We start from the raw sequence: 24,219 nt of genomic DNA, 5'->3' as shown, positions 1-24,219 counted from the left end.
GACCCCTTTGGATAGTAAAAAGCAGGGTACCAAACTCCAGTTCTTCTCTTCTTTTATTTATGTAGGAATAAAATAAAACACGCACATAGTGACTAGGCTCTGTCAGTACAGAGGATGCCACATTGTTATAAAATGAAGTGTCTGATTTATCTTCAACAGTAGTCTGCACAGAGCATGTTACAGTAATTTAGTCTTAAGTTTATGGAAACACAGACCAGTGTAGCCAGATCAGCCTAGTCCAAAGGGGAGGAAAATCACAGGGCAAGATGAAGAGGGCACTCTAAGCAACTGAGCTGGCCTGCTTATTAATCTTCAAGGTTAGAGTATCATGAAACATTTCACCTGTAAGCCAAAGCCAGCTAAACTCCCACTGGTTAATTCCATTCAAAATATTGGCTCAGCCATCGCTACCTATGTCCTGTTTGGGCTGAATTTCAGATTGTTCACCCTAACCCAGTAGACTTTCAGACACTGACCAAAGAATGAGATTGCTGCTTCTGGGGGCTTAGTTAATGGCAGGTATACAGATGACACCCAATCCCACAGCTACCAAGGATCTCACTCAGCCATGTAATACAGATGTTAAGGAGCACTGCTGGAAAAAACAGTACTACGAAGGATACCAAATGTTAAATAAAAAATCCACCCAACCCATTGGGTAGCAGTTCCACTAACTTCTATCTCCTTTCCACTATAGTTCAGTAATATTTGATGGTTCAAAGTATCACTTACTAGATCTACAGTAACATATCAGCTGGCTATACATTTGTAATCAATCATCCACCAAAGAAACCAACACCATCCAGGTCCCACAGCCAGGCCTGAAATCCAGCTGACAGTGGTCAAAAACATATCAGATATCCCTCTGCCACCACCCATACAAGCACTTTACCCCAAACTCCTAAGTAAAGATATACAATTGCAGTTATATAGGCTTTGGTTAATTAGACCCAGAATCTAACTGGGCTTTGTGTAGCTCTAATGCTTTTTCACCATTTAATTAAAATATGTACATGCCCCATACTTAGTCCAATCAACTACTGAAGTGGCTTCTAAGTAGCACATTACTATGATTTTTAAAAATCCTAGAAAACAAATAAAATATTAAATATTACCTGTAGTACATAACAGTTCAGCAGTGGAATAGACTGCCTAAGGAGGCAGTGAGCAGTCTTCAAGCAGCGGCTGGACATCCTGGATGCTTTAGGCTGATCCTGCATTGAGCAGGGGGTTGGACTAGATGGCCTGGATGGCTCCTTCCAACTCTATGATTTTATGATCTTCCTTTGCCACAGTTGTGCTTTTCCCCAAAAAACTAGTCTAATAACTTATTTCAAAGTTTTCAGAAAATGATCTTCAAATATAGCAAAAAATAAATTCTGGCTAACAACACTATCAAACTATCGCTGCAACATATAATCAGCCAAGATGGGCATACATCTAATCTAGTCAAGGCCCCCTCTCCATATTGTCCAGGAAAATCAGTTCTGAAGCTATTCATAGAAAATGATACGCAGGTGCCTCAGATAACTCTGGAATTTGATCTACACAGAAACTGGCTTAATTAGAATAGATCTGAAAGATGCTATCAAAAATATCACCCTGTTGGACCTAAACATCTTCAACGTGGTGGTGGACTGTGGAGTTACCAGATTATGAACCTTCTTGAATTGTTATGCAGGACTGGATTCAGCTGCTTTCTATAATGTTAAAGAAACCATATTCTCCCATGCCATCTTTACCACTCCATATGCCTACAAATATATAGCCTGTAATATAGTATGTTGTTTCAGTTTCAAACTGATTCCTGTATCCCTTAGTATTGTTGTGCTATAATCCTTATTAAGCCGGTGAAGGATGTCTTGAGTATCTTCAAGACATCCGGTGCGACAAATCATCAAATTTCAGATTTGTTTGTACATCATATCCATAGGATGAATCCAATAGAAATCCATATCCAAGTGGATGAACTGATCAACTGAGCTGCTTTAGATTTCCATTCATTTATTTGCAGAACAAGTCCCTATTCCGTGCTAGGCATTTTGTTTGCCTTTATACAGATTGCACAGTAGTAGAAATAGTAGTCAGTACTATAACCATAGCTGTTAAACTATGATACAAATTGTTTCTGGGGCTGAATCCCATGAAACGTATCTTTTGGTGCCTCAGAGACACAGCTAGATTTCTAAAATGGTTAATCACTCAGAACATGTTTTCGCTTACAACGCACCGGAAACACAGATGGACAAATACAAACCAGCAATAACCTAACTGCCATCGGTTATGGAAATACTGTAAAAGAATCAAAAACGAAATCAAAAACGAATTCATTTACATCTAACCTTCTCCATTGGTTACCAATAACCAATACATTCAGCTACAATCCCTACTTGCTGGGTAGTTGTATAAATGATCAGAAATACATTATTGAGAACATGGAGAGTGAACCCATTTTCTCTCTGGAGTGCAGAGTGGCTGCCGTTTAGTGGCATGATACTGGAGATGCATAGCTGAGCCATGACAAACTTGCAAATCCCACCAAACACATCCCAAAACATCCATTACTCTGAACCAATTTAAGTGCTTCCACAGCTCAGCTTTCACTGACAGATTGACACTACAATCCTTAACAAATTCAACTTTATGTGCCTTGCAGCAGTTTTTTCACACAACTGTAGAGAATGAAACTCACCTGTTCAGGGTTCTGTAGTTCTTCAGCAGTGCTTGAATCTTCCAGCAATAATAAAGGACCTGATTTGTCAGATGTTTGCTGGGGCACAAGAGTACTTGTACAACTTCCAATGGGAAAAAGAATTTGACTCCTCCGGGAGCAAGTGGTCAGTGAACCATTTTGGCAATAAGAATGCAGAAAAGCTCTTACTCCATCAATGCCCACAAACTGTGAAACAGGGACTCCACTGAAATCCACACTCTGAGGGTCACACAGATGAGAAGTTCTCCACCTGTGCAACCTGATGACCAGTAATACAAAGAGAAAAGTGAAAAACAAGCAGGAGACAAAAGCCACAGCAACTACCAGGTAGAAAGTCAGGTCCGACTCGGGTTCTGCTATAGCTGGCACACTGCTCAGGTCAGTCAATACATCAGGGATGCTGTCGGCCAGCACCACTGTGACAGTGACTGAGGCAGACAGAGGGGGCTGCCCATTGTCCTTCACTAAAACCACCAGAATCTGCTTGAGCGCGTCCTTGTCCAGAAAGAAACGGGCTGTCCTAATCTCTCCAGTGTGGAGACCTATGATGAAGAGCCCTGGCTCTGTGGCCTTCAGTAACTGATAGGAGAGCCATGCATTTTGGGCAGAATCTGCATCCACTGCCACCACTTTAGTGACCAGGTAGCCAGCCTCGGAGGAACGAGGAGCCAGCTCTACTCCAGTGGAGCCATCATTAGGAGTAGAAGGGTACAAGATTTGGGGGGCATTGTCATTCTGATCAAGGATGAAGAGAGTCACTGAGATGTTGGAGCTGAGTGGTGGGGAGCCTCCATCTTGGGCCTTGACCTGGAATTTAATCTCTCTGAACTCCTCATAATCAAAAGAACTCAAGGCATAGATAGCCCCAATTTCAGAATTAATAGAAAGATAAGATGAAAGCAAGGCACCTCCAATGTTAGTGTCAATAATGGAATACGTTATTCTGCCATTTTCTTCAAAATCAGGATCATTTGCTTTTAAAGTAATAATCAAATCACCTCTTTGGTTATTCTCTGCAATCTGAAAAGTGAAGTCTGAAGATTTAAAGATGGGTGGGTTGTCATTTTCATCCAATATTTCTAATGAGAAGTATGCTGTTGCTGATTGAGAAGGTGTCCCTTGATCTGTTACTGTAATCGTGATATTGTATTCTGAAACTTTCTCTCTGTCTAGGCCTTGATCGGTTTCTAGACTATAATAACTATCAAAGGATTTCCTTAGCAGAAATGGAAGCGTTGCTGGTATGGAGCAAATAACCTCTCCATTTCTCCCATCATCTCTGTCATTTATATTTATCAGGGCTACAACAGTTCCCGGAGAAGAACTTTCTGGAACCTTGCTGAAAAGTGGTGTAATTGTGATCTCTGGGGCATTATCATTGGCATCCAAGATTCTTATCACCACTTTCGCACGAGTAGACAATCCAGGCACATCTTGGGCTTGTACTTCCATTTCATGTAATTTAGCATCTTCATAGTCCAAACTCCCAATGACTGAAATTTGTCCAGTAGAAGAATCCAAGTGGAATATTTTTGAAGCTTTGTCTGAAATTTTTCTAAATAAATACTTTATCTTTGAATTTGTTCCCTCATCAACATCAGTGGCATTCAGAGTAAGAACCTGTGACCCTTTGGGGATATTTTCCATAACACTCGCTTCATATAGAGACTTAGTAAAAACAGGAGCATTGTCGTTTACATCTGTAACCGCAACACGGATTTGCACAGTACCTGACCTGATGGGATCTCCGTTGTCGGCTGCAGTGAGAACCAGCTGATACATTTTCTGTTCTTCTCGATCCAATAACGTTTCAAGGACCAGCTCTGCATATTTGAGTCCATCCACTCCTGTTTGTACATCCAAAGAGAAGTGCTTGTTCTTACTGAGATGGTAGCTCTGAAGAGAATTTGTCCCTAGATCTGGGTCCTGAGCTTCTGGTAAAAGATACTTAGCCCCAGGACTTGTGCTTTCAGCCATTTTAAGCTCCAGCTCTTCTACAGGGAAACTGGGCGCATTGTCATTAATATCGGTTATTTCAACTTCAATGGTGAAAAACTTCATCTTGTCCTTAACAAGGATCTGAAAATTTAACAGACATTTCTCCATCTGGTGGCAAATCTGTTCCCTATCGATTACTTCATTAACAAACAAATGGCCATTTCGTAAATCAAGATCAAAATATTGGTCCATACCTCTGGATATTATCTGGATTTTGCTCCTTGACAGCTCCTTTATATTCAGTGCAAGATCCTTTGCAATATCTCCAACCAAAGAGCCTTTCTCCATTTCCTCAGGAATTACATAATGGATCTGCCCAGAAGATGCATCCCAGACACTGACCAGGATAAAGCAAAGCAGAATTCTCTCTTGAGAGTGGAGTTTCCTTTCAACCATTTCTGGATAGTCACTGTCAGATTGCAGGATTTAGTCTCTTTTTCTGTAGAAGGGCTACAAAGATTGCCTAAAATAAACTGAATTGTTGTTTGCAGATCCAGACACAGTGGAATATGAGTCTGAGCTTTGAGTACTCTCTATTGAATGAGAGAAGAGCTGAGCTGACTAGTATTCGTAGCCCTTCTTCTTATGAGCTAACAGCGACACTCAGAGTTCCAACCAAGAATTGCACCAACTGTTTCTTCCAGGTTTCTTCACCCATTATATATACTTTAAGGGAAGACATTCATTTATAAAATAGGTCTTTAAATGGAAACTCTGCAAATAGTATCATGTTACATATTCTAACACTTTAAAATGTTAGAGTCAGGTTATGGAAGAGCAAAGTATTATTTTATTTCAATGACAAACATTTCTCCATCAGAATCTGAAAGCTTACAATACAAAGAGTGGATAGCTTAGGGTCTCACAATTGCTTCTTTGCAACATAAAGAACTCTGAACTCAACAGAACTCTTTGAGAATAAGAATTGTTCCGAAAATACAGGTGAAGAACTTTGAGGTTTGTTGGAATATGGGAGAATTAGAAGTATAGTCCATCTGCCAGGAATTTTAATTTGTAGTAAATTGTGTGGTTATTTAAAGGTTCATTGAAATGCACATGGAATGCATTTCTTTGCAGAAAATATGCAACCTGGGCATAGGAAAGTCATTTATTATATGTAAAACATTTTCTGGCTGCCTTTCTACCCAAATGGGGTCCTCAATATTTTGTTTTGAGAAGCTGTGAGCCAGAATGGTGGAATGGTTAGTGTCAATCAAGGATCAGGGAAATCCAGGTTTGAAACCACACTTGTTCCATGGAAGTGTGCCATTCACACACTCTCAGCCTCAACACACAAGGTTGTTGTGTGGATAAAATAGAGGAGAGGAGACTGATGCGGCTGCCTTGTGTCCAAACTGGGGTGAGCCACAAACCATCATGTTGTTGTTATGTGCGAAGTCGTGTCCGACCCATCGCGACCCCATGGACAATGATCCTCCAGGCCTTCCTGTCCTCTACCATTCCCCGGAGTCCATTTAAGTTTGCACCTACTGCTTCAGTGACTCCATCCATCCACCTCATTCTCTGTCGTCCCCTTCTTCTTTTGCCCTCGATCTCTCCCAGCATTAGGCTCTTCTCCAGGGAGTCCTTCCTTCTCATGAGGTGGCCAAAATATTTGAGTTTCATCTTCAGGATCTGGCCTTCTAAAGAGCAGTCAGGGCTGATCTCCTCTAGGACTGACTGGTTTGTTCGCCTTGCAGTCCAAGGGACTCGCAAGAGTCTTCTCCAGCACCAGAGTTCAAAAGCCTACAAACCATCATACACACATACAATTATTGTGAGGCTTGTATATATAAGCAGACAATTCTTTATTCAGAAACAATTTGGGCACAATTAAGGCAAAAGGAAAGGCTAATAAATGGACATGTTAAGCACATTATTCTGTCTCTGCCCTTAAAATCAAAAGAATGTAGGATGGAATGCTTTGCCTGAGTTGTTTCCTTTCTGTTTTGAAGTTCTGTCATAATTAACACGATGTTTGAGTATGAATTTCCTGTGACCCAAACTCCAGAGCAGCCTTTCTCAACTTTTTTTTTTTTTTTTACCATGGAGAACCATGAAACATTCTTCATGCTTCAAGAAACCTCAGAAGTGGTGCGATTATGCAGAATATGGTTGGGAAGCATTGCTGTGCACATGCCCACACAGAGCCCCTCCTCTTCCCAACCCCCTACGGGCCATCATTGGTCATTTGGGGAGGGGGAGTTGACATGACCATATATGCTCATATCACCCAATAAATTTTTAACAAATGTAAAAAAATATATTAAAAATTCATTAACTCCCACCCATTCAGGAAACCCTTCCAGCGCCATCAAGAAACCCCAGGGTTTCACAAAACCCTGGTTGAAAAAACCTGCTTCAGAGGTCTAGGCACCTTGCATTTAAAAAATGCTAACATCTGTGCAACATTGCAATTTGCTGTTCATAAATGTTTCTTCTTATTTCTCTTTGCTTGCAGAACTATGTGGTATGGTGAGATATGGTTTCCTTTTGGGGAACTGATGTCTGTTGCTGATATCTTCCATATAAGAAGAATTTCCCGTGGCCATTCCTCTGGCTTCTCAAGCAATGTTTGGAGTATTTCAAAGCTGTTTTTTAATGACAGAGATTCATGGCCATCTCCTGATCATAACCAACCTCCCCCATCTTCAGCATGAAATTCACATTGTGAATGGGGGGTGGGACACTGAACAGGTGTACTCTGGTAAAGTGAAGGCTCCTTCTTGTTCACTGCTGGGGTCTTTCTAACCATGCAGGCTACAAGACATGGAGCAACACAGAGAGAGTATGACTAGGCCTTTTAATGCAATAACAATGCCCACGAGGAGTGATGGACTGTACAATAGATGTTTCAGTTTGATTTAATTTAGATTGGAAATTGTATCAGAAGAAATACTTTGCACACACAAACACACAATCACTTTTACTTTATACAAGCAGACAAAGAGTAACTTTAGGACCTTTGCTTGTTTAAGGGCTGTTGTGCAGGAAGAAATCTTCCACTGGGATTCAGCCCTTATCCTTTAATTCAAGGCTCTTTCCTAGGGTTGCCAGCTATGGGTGGGAAATACCAAGAGATTTGGGGGGTGGAGCCTGGAAAGAATGGGATTTGGGGAAGGGAGGAACCTCAGCAGGGTTCAGGGTCATAGAGTCCAACCTCCAAAGCAGCCAATGTATCTAGGGGAACTGATATCTCTCATCTGGAGATCAATTATTATAGTAGAGATCACAAGGTCCTGTCTGGAGGTTGGCAGCCCTCCCCTCTTAGTTTAACTCAAGTTTCTTCTCCTAGACTCCCCTTCTTGTGTGCCTAGGGTAGGACTGCCCACTAAGTTGGGAAATTCCGGGAGATATAAGAGTGGAGCCTGAGAGGGAAGTATGTGGGGAGGCTAGGGAATTCAGTGAAGCACAGAGAGTCCAACCTCCAAAGTAGCCATAGATCACTGTAGTCTGAATATGAGTTGCATTTCTGGGAAAACTCCAGCCCAGAACAACCCTATTACATGGCCACACAATCACCATGGGCACCAGCAGAGGAAACCTCACTGTACTCAAAGCGTTTGTCACAAGTTGAGCTTTCCCCCTTTTATTTCTTTCTTATACTACATATTATCTGAATATATTATCTAAATCCCAGAACAGGTCTCACAAATGAATATCTCAGTCAAGTTCCCTTTATGTAGGGATGCCAGTTCCCAGGTGAGATCTGGGGATTCCCCAGTTTTACAGCTCAACCCACTCTCAGTTCCACCTCCAAAGTGTGCAGGTATTTCTCGTTCCAGAGCTGGCAACTCTTAACTTCGTATGTTTTTCAGTTTTTGAGACATACACCATGGACACACAAAAAGTATAAATGTTGGTCTCCAGATTATTCAAGTTTGCATTGAAATAACAACATTGTCTTAAAAATTAATCTTACTACATTCTTTGATTTTACCTCTTTTGTTATACCTTTTGCTATTGGCTAATTCCTGCTCTCTACCCATCAAAACTCCACCCAGAGCTGGAGAGAAGGATTTCACTTATCCTAATGTTCACATCTATGCACCTGAATAAATGTATTCTGACTCATGAAAGCATATGTTGAAATAAACTGTTGGACTTCAGGCTACCACTGGACTCCTGCATAACCCTAGTCTATAGCCTCCAAGGTTATAACTGTACAATGCTTGCAGCAAATGAAGTTAAAATATGAACTGTACTTTCCCCACTTAATTGGGAAAATACATATTTTGGAGCTGGCAGGAGGTTTAAGGGGAAAGGAGGGAGAGACAGTAAGTCAGGAGTAGGTCAGTGGAGCAGAAACTGATAACAGGCTTATTGTGTCTGCTTGATGGTGGAGGTGCAAAATGCTACTAACTCTCATGCCCCTGCCTTCGGTTTCCACACTGCTGCTTTAGCTCTCAGAGCATGAGGTGGAGGGGAAAGTGCTGAGCGGTGAGGTGCAGGAGTGGGAACACCAAGATCCAAGTCCCCATCAAAAGGAAAAACAGGGGACCAGCCAGGCTAACACTCTGCCGTTCCCGCCAGCTTTGCCCCCGATTGCACCCCACTACAGCCCAGACTGTTCACTTGAATGCCGAAGGTGGTGACAACGAGCAGACTTCTCAGAATGCCACCAGAGCACCTGGCTCATGGTGTGCTGTCAGAGTCAATTGGGCCCAGGTGAGGGCACTTCAACACACAACGCCTGCAGCTCCCTACCCATCACCCTGAACTCTGGCTCCTGTCTCTCCCTCACTTCAGCAAAGCTCTGCTGGTTTGTTCTTCGGTTTCCTGACTTCGATTTCGGCTTCTGGACTTTGGCTCTGCTACTTGGACTTGACTTTTGATTCGGTTCTTTTGGTTTCCAACCTTGTCTTGTGTTACAACTACCTCCTTGGCTCACCTTTCAGATCCTTGCCCGGTTGGTACTAAGACTCAGACCGGACTAGGATTTGGCTTATGGAACACAATTTGGTCTCGGCTTCCCAGCCGAGGGTGTTGGAACCTGAACTCCTTCCTGGGTAGGGCAGCACACCAACTCACAGCCAACTTCTGGTAACCCCATAGGGCCCTCAAAGTAAGAGACATTCAGAGATGATGGGCCACCGCTTGCCTCTGGACTTCCTTGGTGGTCTCCCACACAAATATTAACCAGGTCTGACCCTGCTTAATTTCTGAGATCTGGCAAGATCAGGTCATCAGTCAGGACTATAGCTTGACAGCCCTCCCTAAACTCTAGAGACAGCTGCCTCCAGAATTCCAAAAAGGAGCAGGTACTCACTGCACTGTGTTTTTACAAGGGTAGTTTCTTCCTCTTTCACCTATCAGAGCTATAATTAGAGGTATCTTATTGGCAGCTGCTGCTAAAAAGAAAAGAGATAAAATAGAACAAAGAATGTAGAAAGAGCCTTGGTGAGGTCTTAACACAAAATAAATGAGGAGGTAGCAGAATAGGCATGGTCATTTATTTATAACAAGACAAATGTGGAAAAATAGCTCACATTTATGAAGTGCACATGTAAATTTTGGAGGGGACCAGCACCTGTGCTTCCTCTAAGCTGCATAAGTGAGTGGCCTCTCATTAACACCAGAAGCCCCACTCAACAGTGATCTGGAGCCATGCAGGGTCTTGTATTGCCCTTTAAGGCAAAATGACATTAGTTCTATTCTGCTCAGGATGTGAAATGCTCAACTCAGTAGGGAGGAAAAACAGATGGAACATTGAATAGTAAATATTTAATAATTATGGACATCAAAAGGAAATAATAGAGCATATAAAGCTTGATATATCACTGGAAGTCAGAATTATAAAACTCTGGCCAGATTGTGGTTACTTTGGCCAGATTGTGCAATTCACAGACAATGGCCAGAGCAACTAAAAAGCAGTGCATGATGGAAAGATATGGAGACGGCTGAGACATAGGATCGCCAAGAGTTGGACACGACTGAATGGCTGGCATCAACATCAATTATTATTTTATTTTTATTTATACCCTGCCCTTCCCTAGCTGGCTCAGGGTGGGCAACAGCAGATTTAAAACTGCCAATACGAAGTAAGTTACATACATAATCTTTAACCCACTCCGCGGATTAAATAATTCATTAAGGGCTATGGCGGTGGACCCTGTCCGTGATGAGGAAGGGTGCAGATAGGCCCCTTCCCCTGGACTGACACTCGGAGGGCCCAATCGGCCCTGCCGATTGGGCCCTCCGAGTGTCAGTCCACCGGCAAGGTACCAATCGCAAGCCGTGCACAGCACGGGTCGCGATTGGTCCCTTGCCGACAGACTCACGATTCGGGAGATGCTTTGCGCCTCCCGATCCGCCCCCCAACTCGGCTGCTGCCAGCTACCTGCCATTCCCTGACTAGCCCTGGCCACGGAAGGTCGCCCACTGCCCCTGCGCCGCCGACACAAGCCCGTACCCACCCGTGAACATGCAGCCTCCCCACCGACGCGAGACACAACCTGCCGCTGCCCCCGAGCCTCCGGCCGCGCTGTGAAGGACAACCCAGCCACTGCTCCCTTCCCCCGCGCCTCCACCCATGCTGCCAGCCGCAAGACCACCGCGAGCACCTCCGGCCTCCCTACCTCCGGAGACTGCTCCGCGCGGCAGCCACCGCCAGCCGCCTGCCGCACACTGCCGCTCCAGCGACCGCCCTGGAAACCCCTCAAGCCGCGCCCAGCCCACTGGACACCGCGCCGATGCCTCCTGGGACATGCTGCGCCGCCCGCGATGCCGATGTAGGCCCCGGCCCCAGCGACAATACCTCCTCTGATGGCTGCCGCCGCCGTCCCACCCGCCATCTCCTGCCTCCCAGTCAAGGTTCGTGCCGCGACCACTCCAAACATGTTTCGCCCACACCACAACGACGCGGCCACACAGGCCGAGCCATTCCCGCCCTCCGCTGCCCCTCCTCACCCCTGCCAATTCGCGCACCCACCCCGCAACACTCTTCCCCACCCCTAGCGCCTGCTGTCTTCAAAACACAGCAGGCTTAGTTTCTAGTACGTTTATAACTCATAAATTTAAACTGAGGTTTTAAGATTATATTAAAAACTGTTTTCTCTTTACAGTTAAAATTTTTCTGAGGAGGGTTACTCAGTGTATGGTCAGATTAGCTGTCTGATTTCTCAAGGAGGGAGGCCAGCATCTTCATGATTTTATTTCCTGGCCTCAACCATCTTACAGGCCCCCTGGAACTGCTTAAAGTCCTGGAGGGCCCTGATCCCAGAGGTATTTGTGTAGAGGTTGTAGTTTGCTGTTGGGATCACTGCTTGATTTCTAAAGAGAAGAGACTTACATGTCACTCTGTAAACTCTGATTCTTAATTTTAGATGTGGAGGGAGAAGAGCCTACAGCTATTCAGTATGTGATAACTTCAGGACATACCAAAGGGAAAGGCAAATGTGATTGTTCAATTTTTTAATAAATATTTTTATTTTTAACAGATACATATATATAAAAGGGATACAAAAGAGAAAATTGTGTACACACACACACATATATATATACACACATATACACACACATATGGGATACAAAAGAGAAAATTGTTGTTATTCTATTTTATTCAATATGAGTTTGATGTACAGTTACTTTACATTCCATGTGAACCACCCTAAGCCCCAGGGGAAGGTGGCATGCAATTGTAATAATCTTTTTATAAATACATATATACACACTATATATATGAATGTATATGTATATATAATATTACTCAAAAATTGTGATATAGTTCAGGTTATATAAAATAGACAACAACAAAATTCATCATCATATTTACGATAATCTCCACATCCAAACATTATGTCTCTTTTATCACTGTATTATTTTCATTGCTACTACAGATTCCATGTTACACATCTCATCAGTTCTATGTATCAGCTATAATATATTTACTATATTAAATCAGCAAAATAAAAAGGCTCACAATAAACAAGAAAATCAAATATGAAGAATGTTAGATACAGAAGCCTTTATTTGCATTTAAGAACAAGATATGCAGAATATACATAATAATATAGTTATGATAAAACAGTGTTATGCAGTTTTGTTAAGAACTTAGAATTAATTCTAAAAAACATTACCTAAAATCACTGTTCCATGTAGGAACAGTGTCATCAAGCATCTATAAGAATATTATTTGAATTCCAATTCTTTATACAGTTATATCCAAATTATGTTCTCATTCTGTTTTAATATAGTGCTCTCTCTCTCTCTCTCTCTCTGTATATATATGTGTGTGTGTAAATATATATATACAGGAAATATATATATATATATATATATATATATATATATATATATATATATATATATATATATATATATATATATATATATATATATATATATATATATATATATATATATATATATATATATATATATATATATCCTACTTTTATAATAAACTCTTCAATCTCTCCTCAAATTTTGAGATTGATCTTTTTACCCCAAATGTTAATTTGCATAGTCAGCTAGTTTGTTACCTCTATGTTCTAAACTTGGACACACATCAAATTACCATTTTGTGGCATAAACAATTCTAGCTGTTTTCAGAATATATTCAAATATCTCTTCCATAACATTTGGTAATTTGTCAGGCAATATTCCTATTAACATATTCTTTGCTTCCTTAGAAAATCTTAATTTTAATACACTTTGCATTTTCCCATGTATTTCATTCCAGTATCTTCTTGACATTTCCAACATTTTCTTTATAACTTTTATCTATTTGGAGTAATATACCATCTGAAGAACATTTTATACCAATTTCATTTTAACATAGGGCTAGCTTTGAACTTAATTTCTTTTCCCCTTAGTAATTCCCATTAGGACATAGATACTTGCTCTCTAAAATTCTACATTCATTTAATCACCCATTTTTTCACTTGTTCTTCCATTTCAGACTGAAGAAAAAACGTATACATACCTCATAATAAATTACCTTTTTGTTTTCCTGTTCAAAAATCACTCTTCTCTCTAAGAGCTCTATCTTATTAATAATTTTTAATCTTGAAACTGATTGATAAAATAATACGTTTATTAGTTTGGAGGGCAATTTCAACATGAACCATATTCTCAACAATCTTCCTCTAATTGTGTAACTTTTAACTTGTAATTATTTTGATTGATGTCTTTATTCATAAGTGATTATGTGACCTTCATCATGGTCTGCTGCTTTAAGTTTTACAATTCTTTTTTTTCAATTTTTTATCCAATCTAAAATTCAGACCAGACCTTCTGCTTTGTAATATAATTTTATGTTTAAAATTGCTCCTTCTCTCTTTTTCTCATCTTGGAGTATTTAAAACTTATTATTGGTTTCTTGCCATTCCAAATAAATTTATCTGCCACACACACACAAAATTTTTATATACACACACACACATATAGGATTGAAATAAGAAATCTAATTTTAACAATACTTTCATTTTAATTGTTGAAATGCTTCCCAGCCAGGAGACTTAAAATTTTCCCATCTAGATAAATCTGCTTGTATCAGTTTTCAAGTCTCCTGATAAATGTTTTTTTAATTACAACTTTTTCCAGTTATATTTATCCCCAGATATTAGGTTGTCAGTAGCTAATGTGCTTTTTATACTCTTTATAATAATATATAATATTCTTCTGTTTGCATTAAATTTTTTAAATCCTGTTTGCCTTTTTCTAACTGATTGTATGAGCCTCTTGTGGCGCAGAGTGGTAAGGCAGCCATCTGAAAGCTTTGCCCATGAGGCTGGGAGTTCAATCCCAGCAGCCAGGGATTGGCTGACTCAGCCTTCCATCCTTCCGAGGTCAGTAAAATGAGTACCCAGCTTGCTGGGGGGTAAACGGTAATGACTGGGGAAGGCACTGGCAAACCACCCCGTATTGAGTCTGCCATGAAAATGCTGGAGGGCGTCACCCCAAGGGTCAGACATGACCCGGTGCTTGCACAGGGGATACCTTTACCTTTACCTTTAACTGATTGTATAACTTGAGAAAGATTCAAATTCTTCAGTGTGTTCCATTATGTACCAAAACAGTTAAATGAATTGTCTGAATAGCTTTTCATTTTGAATTTTGGGTCATCCACTTTTATTTCTTAAATCCCTGTTTCTTGTCTTATCTTTATAGCTAGAAACTCTATCACTAAAATAAATAACAGAGGTGACCGGACAACCATGTTAATTTCCCATTTATTAAAATCTTTGCATTCTGGAGATGTGTATGTATGTGTCCTGCATACAGTTCTCAAATTCCAGGCCACATCCCATATTCCCAAACAGATTAAATGAAAAAGGCCAAATTATATTACCAAATGCTTTTTCTGCATCTAAAAATAGATGTCTTTTTCTTATTCACAAATTCAGTTGCATCTATTAAGATTGTATGTTATCTTTCATATACTTCTTTGGTACAAAGATTGCTTAAACAATACGTATTAACTCTAGTATGCATTTTCTTAATCTTTCTGTCATTATTGTGGTTAAAATTTTGTAATCTACATTCAGTAAAGAGATAGGTCTGTCTGACTGTGGCAGCATTGCTTCACTGCCATCTTCATACATTAGTGGTATCATTAATATTTCTTCAGAATGTTTATGATATATCATTTTATAGCCTGGGGAATTCTGTGAATTGTTATTGTTTGATTTATAATTTTTCTGTGTCCTGGTACTGGTCCCCTCCAAAATTCACAGGCTTGATAAGTGAAAGGAGATGAAAAGTACCTTTGTAAAACTGCAGTGTGCCTTTGAAATTGGGATTTCTTTTAATATTCTGTTACATAATTCTCTAAATCCACCTTTTGTTAAGCCCAGAAAGAGCATTGACAAATTATTCTTGCAATTCTTTTCTCTCCTTTCTTTATACATTTTATCTCCTTTATATGTATGTGTGAATATATGTGAGTGTGAATGTTAACTTTCCTGTAAAACCTTTGTATGTGAACTCCAAGCTAACTCCACTTGAAATTATGGGCCACTTATGCCTTTTATTTCATAGGACCTTTATTGTAAATACTGTGTATTATTTTTCAGACCAGGCTTGAACACAGTCACTTCAACCCCTATGTCTTTTGTTCAGTTGCTTGTTTACCATTTACAGGTAACAGGGTCTAAAAATATTCTTTATTTAGGACTTCCTGCAGTTTCTGGACTCGCAGGACCCTTGCTGGTCTGTCCGTTTGTACAAAAGAATAACATCCATTGCTGGTAAGGGCTGGCTGGAGCCCACAGCCCAGGTTAGACACAACTGCACCACTCCACCCCAACCTCAGCCTGAAAGCCTTTACCATTGTCTCTACTATCCAGTTGGTCTGTCTGATTGCACCCAAAAATACAAACTGTTGTTCGTAAGGGCTTGCCCAAGTGGATCATACCTGCCTTACTCACCCAACCTCAGCCTGCAAGCCTCTATCATTGTCTTTACTATCGCTGCTTATCTCTAGAGCAGGGGTAGTCAAACTGTGGCTCTCCAGATGTCCATGGACTACAATTCCCAGGAGCCCCTGCCAGCATTTGCTGGCAGGGGCTCCTGGGAATTGTAGTCCATGGACATCTGGAGGGCCGCAGTTTGACTACCCCTGCTCTAGACTATAAAGATCAGCTTTACAGGGAAAAAATTGCTGCTTTGGAGGATGGACTCTGAGGCATTGTAACATTTTGAGGCCATACCTCCTATCCTAAGGGAATTTTTCGAACCTGGGTTATCCAACCTCCAGGTGGGGCCTGGAGATCTCCTGAAATTACAGCTCATATCTAGATTGATCAGCTCTCCAACCAGTAATGGCTGTTTAGGAGGGTGGACAGGGCTGTTGTGCAAAAGAAACCTCTCACACAGGATGTTGTAGAGAAATACTTGAGGCCTACCACACAGGGTTGTTATGCAGATGAAACAGGAGGCAAAAGAACCCCACAACAGTTTTATCTGCACAACAACCTTGCATCGTAAGCCTCAAATGTTCAGAGAGTGGTGGTGAAGAGACATGCATTACTTGGCACCATCTTCTCTCCACCAGCAGTATTTTAAGTGAGAAGGTGCTTTTCTGTGGCCTCCCTGTCAGCCATGTTAGGCAGAAGGGGAAAGCTTTCCCCCCTCAAAAGGAAAACACACACTTGCCCACTGTGTGCTTTCTCCCCTGTGTTGTACAAGACTCCCCTGTGTTGCTATCAGAAACACGTGACTCACCTCAGTCAGTGGCTGTTAGAGGCTTCCTTCACAGCAGACCTGAAGGGAAGGGTGCGTGTGTGCGGAATCCTGAGCAAGAGCAGCAGTTGGCCCTAAGTGGCAGATATTCCACTAATAGGAGGCTTCAGAATCTTCAGCATTGTATTAGGTTATATAGCCAGGGGCGGGACAACCTATGTGATAAGCTGTTCATTGGATGGATGGTCAATCAGGTAGGCAGTGGATTGGTCAAAAACTTCCTGCACAATCTCAACCACATTTTCTCTATGTTACAGATGTATGTCAGAAAAAAATGTGGCTGATTGAAGTATAAAGAATCTATGACATCTATGCCCCCCCCCCCAACACATAGGGACATCCATTCTGGGAAAGACCTATCAGCAGTGACCAGTTTCTGAGTGGATTCAAATGAGTAGCTGTGTTGGTCTGAAGTAGCACAATAAAATCAGAGTCCAGTAGCACCTTAAGGTGCTACTAGTTTCTGGGTGGTAAGACAATAATTGATACTGTTAATTAGATGTAGCTAAACCGTTAAAAGAGCCTCTTGTGGCGCAGAGTGGTAAGGCAGCAGAAATGCACTCTGAAAGCTCTGCCCATGAGGCTGGGAGTTCAATCCCAGCAGCCGGCTCAAGGTTGACTCACCCTTCCATCCTTCCGAGGTCGGTAAAATGAGTACCCAGCTTGCTGCTGGGGGGTAAACGGTAATGACTGGGGAAGGCACTGGCAAACCACTCCGTACTGAGTCTGCCATGAAAACGCTAGAGGGCGTCACCCCAAGGGTCAGACATGACTCGCTGCTTGCACAGGGAATACCTTTACATTAAACTGATAAAATGTTTTAAATTGCTAGATTGTTCTTATTAATGTTTTATTGTTTTAACTGCTGATATTGATAATTTGTGTATATACACTGCCGTGAACCTGTCTCAGGACGGTGGTCTATACATTTTATATAATTGTTATCAACTATTGATGATGATGATAGATGCCAGAGGAATGGAGATTCTTCATCTGTCCTACCCACCACCCCACAGCCACCACAGCAGAGTTTTCCATGAATGGTTAACACCCCAATATGTGAAGAAAGGCAGCACATAAATATATTTTACAAAATATCTTCCAGAGTATGAATGGGGTAGCTGAAGATACCCACTCCTCCTTTCCCCTTGCTTTCTGCTCCTCTGATTGCTGTGGGTGTCAGGACTTGTTCTCCTGGAGCTCTCAAGAACAAGGAAGCTGTTTCCATGTGGCCTGGGCCTTCCATCTCCAACTTGGGAATTTTAGGAATGGGGCCTGGAGAGGATGTGGTTTGGGGAGGGGAGGGGCCTCAACCAGGTATAATGCCATAGAATCCCCCCTTCAAAGCTGCCATTTTCTCCAGGGGGTCTGAGCTTTGTCAAATGGAGGTCAGCTTTGGCCTAATCTCTTGATGACCTCTGGTGGGAGGCCTATTTAATGAAGCATTCATGCATTAAACAACTCTTAGAAGCTGCTGTTTTTATTTCCACTGTTGGGTTTTTAAAGATATATTTGCTCTTTCAAATCAGGGATATCTTTGTTTGGTATTCTAAATTATAAGGTTCCTAGTTTTTTTAAAGGTACTTCACATTAAAAACTAGCTGTCTGCTTCGAATCGCCATGGATGTCAGCAAACTGTTCATAGACCAAAAGGGAATTTGTTAAGACTCGCATCTGTTAGAAGCACTGGTCGGGTTAGGCTGGCATTTCCCTACCTTCTCATCATAATTGGTAAGTGTGGGCCAAGTTGTGTGGGTGCTCAATGACCACTTTACATTCCATTCCGAAAAAAGAAATGTTTCATTTTACTTGTCTTTGCAGTTATTGTTTACAGGATGAAACAGCATACAGTCTGTCCAAAGGGAAAATAAAATGAGGAACCTAGGTCTAACTCAACCAATTCTGGCAGCAAATTAAGGGACTTATTGTTAAGAGGACAATTAAGAATCATCTTAAAGTGCTAGCTTTCTGCTTCAGACCATTTTGAAGCCTCTCTCTTTCCCAGCTCTTCTTGGGCATTTTCGTTCAAGTCTTTCATGCTCCTGTTTAGAGAGGGGGCCACTGGCTCAGTAGTATCTGCTTGGCATGGAGGTCACAGATCCAGTCCACAGCATCTCCAGTTAAAAGAATCGGGCAGGAGCTGATGAGAAAGATCTTGATCTGGGATCCTGGCTCTGTAGTAGAGTGTCTGCTTGGCATGCAGAAGGATTCAGGTTCAATCCTTGTTACCTCCAGTAAAAAAGGAGCAGGTAGGAGGTGATGGGGAAGACCTCTGCCTGAGGCCCTGGAGATCTGATGCTAGTCTGAGTAGCAATACTGACCTTGATGGACCAAGGGTCTGGGTTCAGTATGATGCAGCTTTGAGATTGTTCATGCGCTCCTGAAACCTTTCCCGTTCCAAACTTTTCTTCCACTGTCAATACAAAGTTCTCTTCTCAGTGAAGTAAAAATCTCCAAGCAAAGGGCAGAATTCTTCATGTCTGATGAGAAACTACTAGCATTGGATCCCCGACACTGTGCTGCTTAGCAGCTATGCCTGGAGTTCTGTTGCTCAACCACACCAGCTATATGGAAAGTCACACTTCACACCCAGGTTAGTTAGGAAAATTTAACCACTGAACTTTTTGCCTACGTATAACTGTTATTTTGGCTTATCTCTGAGCATTAACAGAGTGCAGGTTAAACATTTATCTTGCAAAATTGTAATGTTTACTTAATCTTTCATAAACCTTTGTGGGTATATTTTCATTTTAGCACCACTTGAAAAAGTTTTGACCCATCATGCCTTTCCGAAAGAGCCACTTTCCCCTGAATTATGTATTCCTATTTCTAATGAAGGGTGTGTGTGTCTGTGCTGGAGGTGAAATGTAGGCCTCTTCATTAGAGTCTAGCAGTTTCAGACCTGGGTAGATCCTACATGCCCTAAAGCAGAAGATATGTATATGTATATATAGAGAGAGCCTCTTGTGGTGCAGAGTGGTAAGGCAGCAGACATGCAGTCTGAAAGCTCTGCCCATGAGGCTGGGAGTTCAATCCCAACAGCCGGCTCAAGGTTGACTCAGCCTTCCATCCTTCCGAGGTCGGTAAAATGAGTACCCAGCTTGCTCCTGGGGGGTAAACGGTAATGACTGGGGAAGGACTGGCAAACCACCCCGTATTGAGTCTGCCATGAAAACGCTAGAGGGTGTCACCCCAAGTGTATATGTATACACGCGTACACATATAATTGGATGGTCTCTGAGTGTAAATAAAACTGTCTGACTGACTATTCTTGTGTAAATATATTTCCAACCTCATGGTCAAGGAAGACCTGCTTTTGCTTCAGAGGAACTGTCTTCAATTACACTGGAATATGAATCTCAACTATTACAGTGAAATGTGAGGGTTATCCACATGTTTCGGAATGCAGCTTTTATCCTATTGTTTTGTGTGGGTAATCTTATAGTTGTTAGTAACCAAGTGGATACTAAGGCCCCTTCTCATATCCTGACCCATAAAACAAGGCAAGAGTGAGGAAGGTGCAGTTACCTGAGGTACAGAAATGTTGTATGGGTGGCAGCAAATGATCTGGTCCTCTCTTCTCTGCTGATCATACTAAGGGAAGAATAGACCAAATGACTATTGGCCCCTTCTAAAAATTGGGTTGATTTGAGCACTAAACCTATATTCTCTCCACTGGTCTGTGCGGGGTGGGTGGGTGGGGGGGATGGACTAGATTAGCGGTCCCCTACGTTTTTAGAATTGAGGACCGCCTCCGGGGGTAGGGAAGAGTCGGCGGCCCGGGCACCGCGCATGTGCGTTAGCGCCCTCTGGTGGTGAGGGCGCTAACGCGCAAGCGCGGCCTGGTGAGTTTCTTGCTGCAGCCTGGTGAGCTTCTCGCTGCGGTGGGGGGAGATGCAGGCATGGTGGCCTGTTACCGAGGCCTTGTGGCCCGGTACTGGGCCGCAGACCGGGAGTTGACGACCCCCGGACTAGATGACCCAGGAGGTCCCTTCCAACTCTATTCTATGATTCTGGTTACATCTCAAGTTGGTGTTCTCTTTAACTTAACCTCTTATCCTTGCACTGTCAGATAGTTCAGATTATCTCTGTGTGATACATGATAGCCTTTCAGAGTGATTATGTCTTTGCTTTTCTTTTCCAAGCTAAGTATGCCGAAGATCTTTATCAAAGGTTCATTCCATTCTGCTTCCAAGGCAGTTTAAGGCTCTGTCTATGCAAAGCTACACTTTGCATGTGTGCTTGCAACTTTTTATATATGCCAGATGCAAAAATGTTTTCAGAGGCAGTCAAGAATAGAACTACCAGGCCCTTTCTCATCTGGTTCCAATTTTCAATTTCAGAGACTAAGCAAAAGCATTTTGAATAAATAATTTCAGAAATTAACATTCCCAGGTGCTGACTCCTTCTATTATTTTTATTCCATATTTCCTGCATATATATTGAAACTTCTGGAATATGTGATATAAAACATCCCACAAAGACTGCTTTCATCCATGGAAACCAATGAATCTCTCTCTCTCTCTCTCTCTCTCTCTCTCTCTCTCTGCCATTCTGTCCAGACCTTTTTGTCAACAGCATTGACCAGTCCCATAAAAACAGTTCGGCAGCTGTATTCTTTCACGTGCAGATGTTTGAACTTCAGGGAATTGCCACGAATATCCAATATTTTCAGGATGCTTTCTAGCGGGGATAGTGATGCTCTATTTTGGTGATTTCTCTCCTTCTCTCAAGATCTTCTTAAAGCAGGGATCCTGGTTTCAAAGCAAAAGGAACGTCCTCTCTTTGGATGCATGCCGTTTTGTGTTCATCCTCATATCCCAGGGGCTGAAAACAGAAAGAGCCACTATGTCTCCAAAGAGCTACAGCTTTCATTTCTGCAGCACTAGCATTCTTGCACAAGATTCCAGCGCATAGGTAGACACACACACACACACAACTGTCATATATTTGTCTAATCTCAGATTGTTGTTCGCCTTCAAAACTCTACAGGCCTTTTTGAAGTGAACTGGCCCAAGGAGAGAAGTTATGCTGATTGATTTCTTCTTCTTGAATAACTGCCAAGGTTATTCTGTCATTGTTTCCCCTCTTCCATGCAAATTTTTGAAACAGAAAGAAGCAAAAAAAAAAAATTAAATCCTTTGCAATGGTTTGAACTTGATAAACAGAGGGATGCTGTCAAGCACTCTCAGCAGAAGGATTTATATAACAACACCCTCTGCCTCTATGGCAGGGGTAGTCAAACTGCGGCCCTCCAGATGTCCGTGGACTACAATTCCCAGGAGCCCCTGCCAGCATTCGCTGGCAGGGGCTCCTGGGAATTGTAGTCCACGGACATCTGGAGGGCCGCAGTTTGACTACCCCTGCTCTATGGGAACCGAGTGTGCAGCTTGACTGCAAAAGGGGCGCATATTTCCTACAGTCACGGAGCCTTCCCGCACACTGCCGGAGAAATCCTCGCGAACAGCCGTGCTGCAATTGTGGATCCAGTCCTTTCTCTCCATTAAAATCCTGAGCCAGTTAAGTGTCCAGCCTATTTCTTTCCAAAAGCCTTATTAAGTAATTGCTCAGGAATGTCGGCGGCGCGCTTGTTTCTTCCAGCAAGATTTCTGAGCTGAGTTTCAAAGGGCTGCCGCAGGTTTCCAGCAGTCTCCCCCATGCAAGAGACAGATCTTCTCCGGCACAGAACCCCCCCCCCCCCGGCTGCCCCGACAGAGATCTGAGCTGGGCAGGGGCCAGAAGTCTTTTGCAAAAGAAGTCTTTTGCAAAGCGTGTTGTTTCCTGCAGCGCGCCTGTCGCCCAAAGCGAAAGCTTGAATGTATTTTGCAAAAAAAGCAAACCCAAACACCACGGCTCTTACCTCCCAATACGACTGGCTTGCAGAGGCCCTTTCCGAACCGAGCAGCGGAAAGGCCTGCAGAAAGCACAATGGAGAATTAATGCCGAGCGCGTCAGCAGAAATCCGCCCCGGCTGGGGACGCCCCCGCCAGCAGCGCCGCACTCTTCCCGGCGCTGTCCGCAGCGCCACCACGTGGTGGATGGGAGAACTATACCGCGCGCGATGTGAAACGTACAACGCTGAAAACGTGTAGAATGCGCAGCCCATTTGCAGTGAAATAATGAAAGTGGTTGGAAACCGCTCGCGTATCTTGCAGTTTTGGCAGGGACTTGAACGGTGAGGAGAGATGTCCGACGGGAGCTTGCAGCGGCTTGGGCCGAGGGAGTAAGCTGTGCCAGTCGGGATCTTATTTAGTAGCCTGTGAATGAGGATGTACTAATCCAAGCCGCCAAACCCAAGGGACAAATGGGGTTTCTTCTAAAATTCAGGAGAAGAGAGAGGAGACCGCGCTGGGCTGCAAACCTTTGAAGAGTTGCACTGTAATCCGTGGCGTGAACACGATAAAGCAGAACTAATGGCCCCTGGTGTGGTTTTATTGGCTTCCCCACAAACGTGCGACATATTCCCCAGCACAGAGGAAGCAACACAGATTGCTTGCAGCAGGACTGTAAAGAGAAATTCTCTTAGTTCCTCTTCACTCAGATTTCCCCTGAGAGTTTATTTCTCTCCTTTTAAGGAATTTGAAGTCAGTTTTTAATTAATTCCGTTTGGATCAAGGAGAAAGCCCAGGAGAGGGAGGGCAGAAAAAGAGGTTCTGCAAAATTTCAGAACTTCACTTTTTCAGAACTTCACTGCCAGCATTTGCTGGCAGGGGGCTCCTGGGAATTGTAGTCCATGGACATCTGGAGGGCCGCAGTTTGACTACCCCTGCTGTAGATGCTCAGAGACTGGTGATGTCTTCCCAAGCCTTTTTCTGCTAGTGTGCTGCTCAGAATGTTTCAGGGAGCCCAAGAAAACCAGGCAGTGCCCTCATTTTGTTTTAAAATAAACCCCATCAGCTACCTGCTTTCTTTACAGCGGAGTCCTGGCCAGGAGGTTCCTTGTCTTTGCCCACCGCTAATTGTGCTAAGAGCACCTGGGAGGGTCTGTCTGTATCAGGGGAGAGGCAGAGCTGATTTTACTAGAAATTAAGGTTTTTGAGAAATCAGATCTTAAATAGAGAGGAGGAGCTCTGGCTCAGTAGTTCAACGGAAGGGCCTTTGCTTTGCATTCAGAAAGTCCTAGGTTCAATCCCTGGCATCCCCAGTTAAAAGGACCAGGCAGGAGATGATGGGAAAGACCTCTGCCTGAGACCCTGGAGAGAACCTGTCAGTCAGAGTAGACAATACTGACTTTGATGGACCATTAGGCTGATTGAGAGAATGGCTGTCGGTCAGTGATAGACCTGCAGAAGATCCCATATCCAGTCTCCAGCATCTCCCAT

General features: G+C 42.7%; 1 long non-coding RNA gene and 1 pseudogene across 1 annotated transcript; both read right to left on the bottom strand.

The window, feature by feature from the left end:
• Window positions 1–2,641: 2,641 nt before the first annotated feature.
• Window positions 2,642–5,235, bottom strand: LOC143824010 (protocadherin gamma-A12 pseudogene; annotated as a pseudogene).
• An 11,042-nt stretch (window positions 5,236–16,277) lies between these two features.
• LOC143823729 (uncharacterized) lies at window positions 16,278–23,444 on the bottom strand. Its single transcript, XR_013226564.1, has 3 exons — window positions 22,758–23,444; window positions 20,426–21,724; window positions 16,278–19,310 (listed from the first exon to the last, which is right to left on the bottom strand). It is a non-coding gene; the product is annotated as an uncharacterized LOC143823729 (long non-coding RNA).
• Between the last annotated feature and the right edge of the window lie 775 nt (window positions 23,445–24,219).

Source organism: Paroedura picta, chromosome 14 (genome assembly GCF_049243985.1).
Source record: "Paroedura picta isolate Pp20150507F chromosome 14, Ppicta_v3.0, whole genome shotgun sequence".
In the NCBI taxonomy this organism is placed as follows: Eukaryota; Metazoa; Chordata; class Lepidosauria; order Squamata; family Gekkonidae; genus Paroedura; species Paroedura picta.
The sequence above is the reverse complement of the archived record's forward strand: the minus strand, read 5'-3'. Positions and strand labels throughout refer to the sequence as shown.